Source organism: Salmo salar, chromosome ssa19 (assembly GCF_905237065.1).
Source record: "Salmo salar chromosome ssa19, Ssal_v3.1, whole genome shotgun sequence".
Classification (NCBI taxonomy): domain Eukaryota; kingdom Metazoa; phylum Chordata; class Actinopteri; order Salmoniformes; family Salmonidae; genus Salmo; species Salmo salar.
Window position 1 is genome coordinate 603,263 of NC_059460.1, and position 7,367 is coordinate 610,629.

The 7,367-nt window shown below is 41.0% G+C and overlaps 1 pseudogene; it reads right to left on the reverse strand.

Moving 5' to 3' along the window:
- Positions 1 to 3,070: 3,070 nt before the first annotated feature.
- LOC106578292 (peroxisomal 2,4-dienoyl-CoA reductase [(3E)-enoyl-CoA-producing]-like) lies at positions 3,071 to 6,773 on the reverse strand (annotated as a pseudogene).
- Positions 6,774 to 7,367: the final 594 nt, after the last annotated feature.

Consider the following 7,367-nt stretch of genomic DNA (forward strand, 5'->3'; position numbering starts at 1 on the left):
GTTGTAACTTTAAGATTTCCCTTCACTGGAACTATGGGGCCTAGCATCCGAGGACTGACGATTTTTACGAGCTACGCGCTTCAGCACTTCGCAGTCCTGCTCTGTGAACTTGTGTGGCCTACCACTTTGGTGCTGAGCCGTTGTTGCTCCTAGACGTTTCCACTTCACAATAACATCACTTACAGTTGACCAGGGTAGATCTAGCAGGGCAGAAATTTGATACACTGACTTGTTGGAAGGGTGACATCCTATGACAGCGTCATGTTGAAAGTCACTGAGCTCTTTCGTAAGGCCATTCTACTGCCAATGTTTGTCAATGGAGATTGCATGGCTGTGTGCTCGATTTTATACACCTGTCAGAAACGGGTGTGGCTACAATAACCAAAATCACTCATTTGTGTCCACATACTTTTGTATATACATCCACAGTGTACCTCTATGTAGGCTTTTAAAAGCATTGTCTAACCATTGTTTATCTGATATTTGTACATCTATGGGGCCATGCTCATTATCCAGAAAACTTCAAATAACACCAACAGTGATTGTGAGTGGTACCCAGTCTTCCTAATGTAAACAATAAATTAAATGTTCTTGGTTTTCTTGGGCTTTTTATCATAATGGTGAACGATTAATGTAAATGGTATATTGAGAATGAAGTTCAACATCTGAGCAACACAAACTGTGATGTCTTACTTTAGTGTCTACCAAAATAGTAAATTATCTACACCAGTGTTTTCTTTTTTAAAGAAAACAAATATTGGGAAAAATATGACCCCCCAAAAAAATGTATATTTACGTTATTTCAATTTTAATAGGCAGGAAAACATTTACTGAGGTCAGTGGTGTGAAATCTCTAGTTATTTTATATTTTAGGCCTACTTTCTTTTTACTTTAGTTTTGGTGTGTGCATTGCTCTGTTTACCTGGCCTCTGCGCGCTCGCCGGTTGGCTCAATGTTTGATCCTCTGCTCTGCGCGCTCGATCGCAGAAACTATGATTGATAAAACAGCAGCTGATGCACTGATACTGTAACATTTTAAAATAACACGGTGTACCTTAGATCGATGACATGGGCTTTGACATTGTTGATCAATTGGTGAAAATAATGAGAATTATTCCGGTCTATTTTCTCTGCAGTTGGACGAATCGACTGACGTCAGTGGGGAAGCCCAGGTGATTGGGTGTGTGTGATACAGAGACATTTCGGAAATTTATGAGCACATTCTGTTCTGCTAGAAGCTATCCGGGAGAACTACAGGTGAGGATGATTTTCAGAGCACAATCAGGATTGGAAATCCTGTGTTCATGTATGCACGGATCGTGCTGCATCAATGCCTGTGAGAGTGAAATTATGAATTGCCCACATATAGAAGGTAAATCCTACTGTATCATTCACAGAGTCTTTGTCCAGCAAGAAAGTGAGTCCTGAGTTATGTTTTGAATGACGCAGTGATTAACTTTATCATGTCCAGGCCTCTGAATCACCTAATCACCGAAGGCTCTGTGATGACAGCACTAGCAGCTACTGCTTCACACCAACGTCCATTGTCTAATCAGATGAAAAACGCTTCAAAGGCTTTTTGAGTTGCTTGCCGAAGTGATTTTCTGTCTGAGCACTCACACCCCCTTGTGGATGTGTTCGAGACCACAGACTGGGTATCCTACCTTGCTGATGTGTTCAGCATACTGAACAACGTGAATCTAACTATGCAAGGTAAAGACACACACATTCTACAAGTATGACAAAGTGAGCGGATTCATGAAGAAGATCTAACTTTGGGAGAGGAAATGTTAAGTTGTTTCCAGTAACTTGACACCTACCTTTTTACAGGTGATGTTGACAGGGCTCCTATGGTGCAAATAGTAAGCTCACATTTAGCCAAACTCAACAGTGAGCTCAACTCCTTATTCCCTGACATTGAAAAGAAGTCTGCCAAACTCGACTGGGTGCATAAACAATATTTTTGGCAAATGTACAACTAATTTAGGAATCACGTTGGTCGCACACGCATGACTGGGTACTTCAGGCAGGTGTACAGTACCCAAAAAGTGTTGGGGACCACTGATCTGCACACGTTGCAGTCAAACCAAAGGCGCCAATTTAAGATGCATTATACATTGGCGCCGCCCTCCGGTGGATCTGCGTGAATGCATATTTAACGAAAGAAAAGGTGCTACACCAAAGTCTGTATCATCTCTGGCTGTACTATTGGTGCTACTGTAAAAACTTAGTGTTTGCTTGGAGGAGTAATTTTCTACTGTATGAATACTCAAACTCAGTACATAACTTTCAGGGACTGCAAGCGCAGATTAAGAGATTGGGAAAAGGTTGCAATATGCAGGCACAGTTTTTAAGTGTCATTATTAAAAGGTTTATTAGGAAAGTTCTGGACATTGTATTTGTAAATTGTAAGTGCTTTACAATTACATTTTAACAACTAGACTACATGATGGAACAACTACAGAGTTCATTAACATATTGATTCTTAATCCAAAGTAGTTGAATAATTAGAATCTAAAACTGGTGTGGATTAACTCAAATTAACCCAACACTTAGAACATGATTTGGACCTTATATCCAGTTTCAACATGTGGATGTGAAGTCTTAGGTCAATAATTTTTTGCTAATATTTGAGTGTTTACCTCTTATTTTACTAGGTTAACCACTATCAACTATGGCAGCTTTCCAGTCTCAAAGATTTTACATGGCAAATCCATTGATTTATATGTTGCATATTATTCATAATCTGCCACTTTATCTTCACCATCTACTTGTCTCTTCAGTTAAGAAGCTCCCGAGTGGTGCAGCGGTCTAAGGCAGTGCTAGAGGTGTCACTACAGACCCTGGTTCGATCCTGGGCTGTATCACAACCGGCCGTGATTGGGAGTACCATAGGGCGGCGCACAATTGGCCCAGCGTCGCCCGGGTTAGGGGAAGGTTTGGCTGGGGTAGGCAGCCATTGTAAATAAGAATTTGTTCTTAACTGACTTGCCTAGTTAAATAAAATAAAAAGAAACACAATTTGATTTAATAGTATCTGCATATCTAAAAATGACAGTCAATGCTTCTCTATCTAAAGTATCCAAGGAAAATTGAACAAATTAGGAAATCAGTTATGTCAAACACAGGGCAACACCACCCTTATAACTATGCCACTGCGCCAGAAAAAGCGTATTTCTAGATTAAAGTTAAATGCACTATACATAGCGTCTTGACAGTATCCACAAAACAACTTCACGACGTCCTCCTCTCCTAGATCTACATCTTCACTACCTCTTCTGTCCTACACACCTGTGATGGGGGGAGGGGCCATGTCAAGAGTTTAGCGGATTGAGAGGAAGCTACACCGAGCAGCATGGATACGTCATTGGCCGAAGTGAGCCACCGTCCTCCACCATGATGTGACCCATCAACAGGAGGAGGTGCGGCTGTTCAGGAACAGCTCACCGTGGGCCAGCTCCATCTTGTTGCCCGCCCGCTGCGGTGGGATGGATGAGAAGGCATCCATGCTCTCTGCTCTGTTGCCACCTGAGGACAAGAGAGAGGGGTGATAAACAGAATTTGGGGAAAAGAGAAATGAGACTGAGGACTTCATTTAGTTTACCTCTCCTCAGGCTCTGCTCTTGATAACTTTGACCTCACTAGCATAGAAATAACACAGAATTACCCAGACCTACTTAATTAAGTGTATACTAAAACCTACTTAACGACAAGTTAGAGAAGAGTGGAAAAGATGAATCACTAAAAAGTATGTGGCCATGTGTGATTTTGGCATACGGCTTAATAAATCATACGTGTGTATCAAATTCCAGCTAGGCAGCCACAGATCCTTACCCAGCCTACGGAAGCCCTCTGTGCCCAAAATTGGACCTGGTGCCAGTGTGTTAACCCTTACCCCACTTGGTCCCCACTCAACGGCCAGTTGCTTGGTCATGGCATCTGGGAGAGAGAGATGTGGACAGGAAAAGGGGTGGGGTGACGAAAGAGAGGGAGTGGGTTTCCTAGGTTATGTCTGAGAAAAAGTGGTGAAACTGAAAGACTATGTGAACCCTTTGGAAATACCTGGATTTCTGCATAAATTGGTCATAAAATGTGATCTGATCTTCATCTAGATCACAACAATAGACAAACACAGTCTGCTTAAACTAATAACACACAAACAATTCTACATTTTCATGTCTTTATTGAACACACTGTGTAAACATTCACAGTGCAGGGTGGGAAAAGTATGTGAACCCTTGGATTTAATAACTGGTTGACCCTCCTTTGGCAGAAATAACCTCAACCAAATGTTTTCTGTAGTTGCGGATCAGACCTGCACAACGGTCAGGAGGAATTTTGGACCATTCCTATTTGCAACACTGTTTCAGTTCAGTAATATTCTTGGGATGTCTGGTGTGAACTGCTCTCTTGAGGTCATGCCACAGCATCTCAATTGGGTTGAGGTCAGGACTCTGAATGGGCCACTCCATAAGGCATATTTTCTTCTGTTGAAGCCATTCTGTTGTTGATTTACTTCTGTGTTTTGGGTCATTGTCCGGGTTCATCATTCAACTTCTGTTGAGCTTCAATTGGCGGACAGATAGTCTAACATTCTCCTGCAAAATGTTTTGATAAACTTGGGAATTCATTTTCCTGTCAATGATAGCAAGCTGTCCAGGCCCTGAGGCAGCACAGCAGCCCCAAACCATGATGCTCTCTCTACCATACTTTAGAGTTGGGATCAGGATTTAATGTTGGTGTGCTGTGCCTTTTTGTTCTCCACACATAGTGTTGTGTGTTCCTTCCAAAACAACTCAACTGTAGTTTCATCTGTCTAAAGAATATTTTGCCAGTAGCGCTGTGGATCATCCAGGTGCACTTTTGCAAACTTCAGACGTGCAGCAATGGGTTTTTTTTGGACAGCAGTGGCTTCTTCCGTGGTGTCCTCCCATGAACACCATTCTTGTTCAGTGTTTTACGTATTGTAGACTCGTCAACAGATATGTTAGCATGTTCCAGAGATTTCTGTAAGTCTTTAGCTGACAGTAGGATTCTTAACCTCATTGAGCATTCTGCGCTGTGCTCTTGCAGTCATCTTTGCAGGACGACAACTTATAGGGAGAGTAGCAGCAGTGCTGAACTTTCTCCATTTATAGACAATTTGTCTTACCGTGGACTGATGAACATCAATGCTTTTAGTGATACTTTTGTAACCCTTTCCAGCTTTATGCAAGTCAACAATTCTTAATCTTAGATCTTCTGAAATCTCTTTTGTTCGATGCATGGTTCACATCAGGCAATGCTTCTTGTGAATAGCAAACTCACATTTTGTTAGTGTTTTTTATAGGGCAAGGCAGCTCTAACCAACATCTCCAATCTCGTCTCATTAATTGGACTCCAGGTTAGTTGACTCCTGACTCAATTAGCTTTTGGAGAAGTAATTAGCTTAGGCTGTCACATACTTTTTCCAACATACGCTATGAATGTTAAATTATGTATTCAATATAGACAAGAAAATACAATACTGTGTGTGTTATTAGTTTAAGCACACTGTTATTGTGACTTAAATAAAATAATGTGTGTGTTATTAGTTTAAGCACACTATTATTGTGACTTAGATGAAGACCAGATCAAATTTGATGACCAATTTATGCAGAAATCAAGGTAATTCCAAAGGGTTCACATACTTTTTCTTGCCACTATACAAAACAATATAGTAACAATCATATACTTATGACACAGTCATGTTTTTACCATTGGCAGCCTTGGCAGAGCCAGCATGCACCTGGAGATCCCTGTAGCCACGGGTGGCAGAGATGTTCACAATGGCACCCCCATGGTCCTGAACGCAAACATCATACAGAATTGATTCTATCTATCCATACATTTTTACCAGAAGTACACCATATATACAAAAGTATGTGGACACCCTTCAAATTAGTGGATTTGTTGCCAACTGTAAAGTTTGGTGGAGGAGGAATAATGGTCTGCGGCTGTTTTATGGTTTGGGCTAGGCCCCTTAGTTCCAGTGAAGGGAAATCTTAAAGCTACAACATATAAAGACATTCTAGATGATTCTGTGCTTCCAACTTTGTGCCAACTGTTTGGGGAAGGCCCTTTCCTGTTTCAGGATGACAAAAATAAGCCTTCCCAAATAAGCCTTCCCAGAAGAGTGGAGGCTGTTATAAAAGGGGGGGACCAACTCCATATTAATGCTCATGATTTTTTTATGAGATGTTCGACGAGGAGGTGTCCACATACTTTTTGGCATGTAGTGTATGACTATCTGAGGTAATAGCACAACAATGAAAAACAAACAGGAATATCCATGCAAGTCACGTAAATAGGTAAGTAGTTCGATTAAAGTTAATTGATTGAAAAATCTCAGTGAATACTGAGTGTGCTGTACCTTGAACCACTTCTCATAGACCACCTTGCTGCTGTTAAACATTCCCATAATGTCAATTTCCAGGACTGTCTTGAAGCCATTGAAGGAGAGGGTTAGGGCACAGGAAGTTTCCTACAGCATCTATAAAATTGAGTGCTAGACAGTTACATATTTCAAACAACCAACGTTAAGACATTTCTATTAGAAATATGGTATTAAAATGAACATGTAAATTCAGATAAAGAAAGACTAAAACTAAATGTGTGTGTGTGTGTGTGTGTGTGTGTGCATGTCTGTCTGTGCACACGTGTGTGTTCTACATACTATTAAGAAGAACATCAATCCTTCCCAGCTCTTTCAGCGTCTCATCCACTGCAGCGGAGATGGTCTGCGGCTGTCGCATGTCGCATGTCAATGGTCAGAGTGATGGTTGCTGATAATGGACCTCTGTACGCCTATGTAGATATTCCATTAAAAATCAGCCATTTCCAGCTACAATAGTCATTTACAACATTAACAATGTCTAAATTTTCTTCAAAAAATACATTTCAACTCACATTGATGTCTTTTTTCAGATCAACTGCACCCCTGGCGTGTCTCACTCTACTGTGTGGGAGTCGTTAAAAGCATATCTAAGGGGACAAATCATTTAATACACAGTGTATGACAATAAACAGCACACCAAATGCTTATCGGAGCTATCTCAACTCATTCTAGATGTGGACAACAGATATGCCTCTTCTCCGACTCCTGAACTCTACAAAGAGAGACTGCTACACCAATCGGAATTTGACAATCTTTCCACCAAACAAATGGAGCAGCTTCTGTTTAAGTCAAGGCAAAAATTCTATGAACACAGAAAGCTGGCAAGTTATCTCACCAGCTTCGACAATCCGCTGCTAGCGGCACCATACCTGAAATCTTTGTTGCAGCTGATTTAACCAATCCCTAAGAAATCAACAATCAATTTAATCAATTCTATTCTGCTCTTTACTCA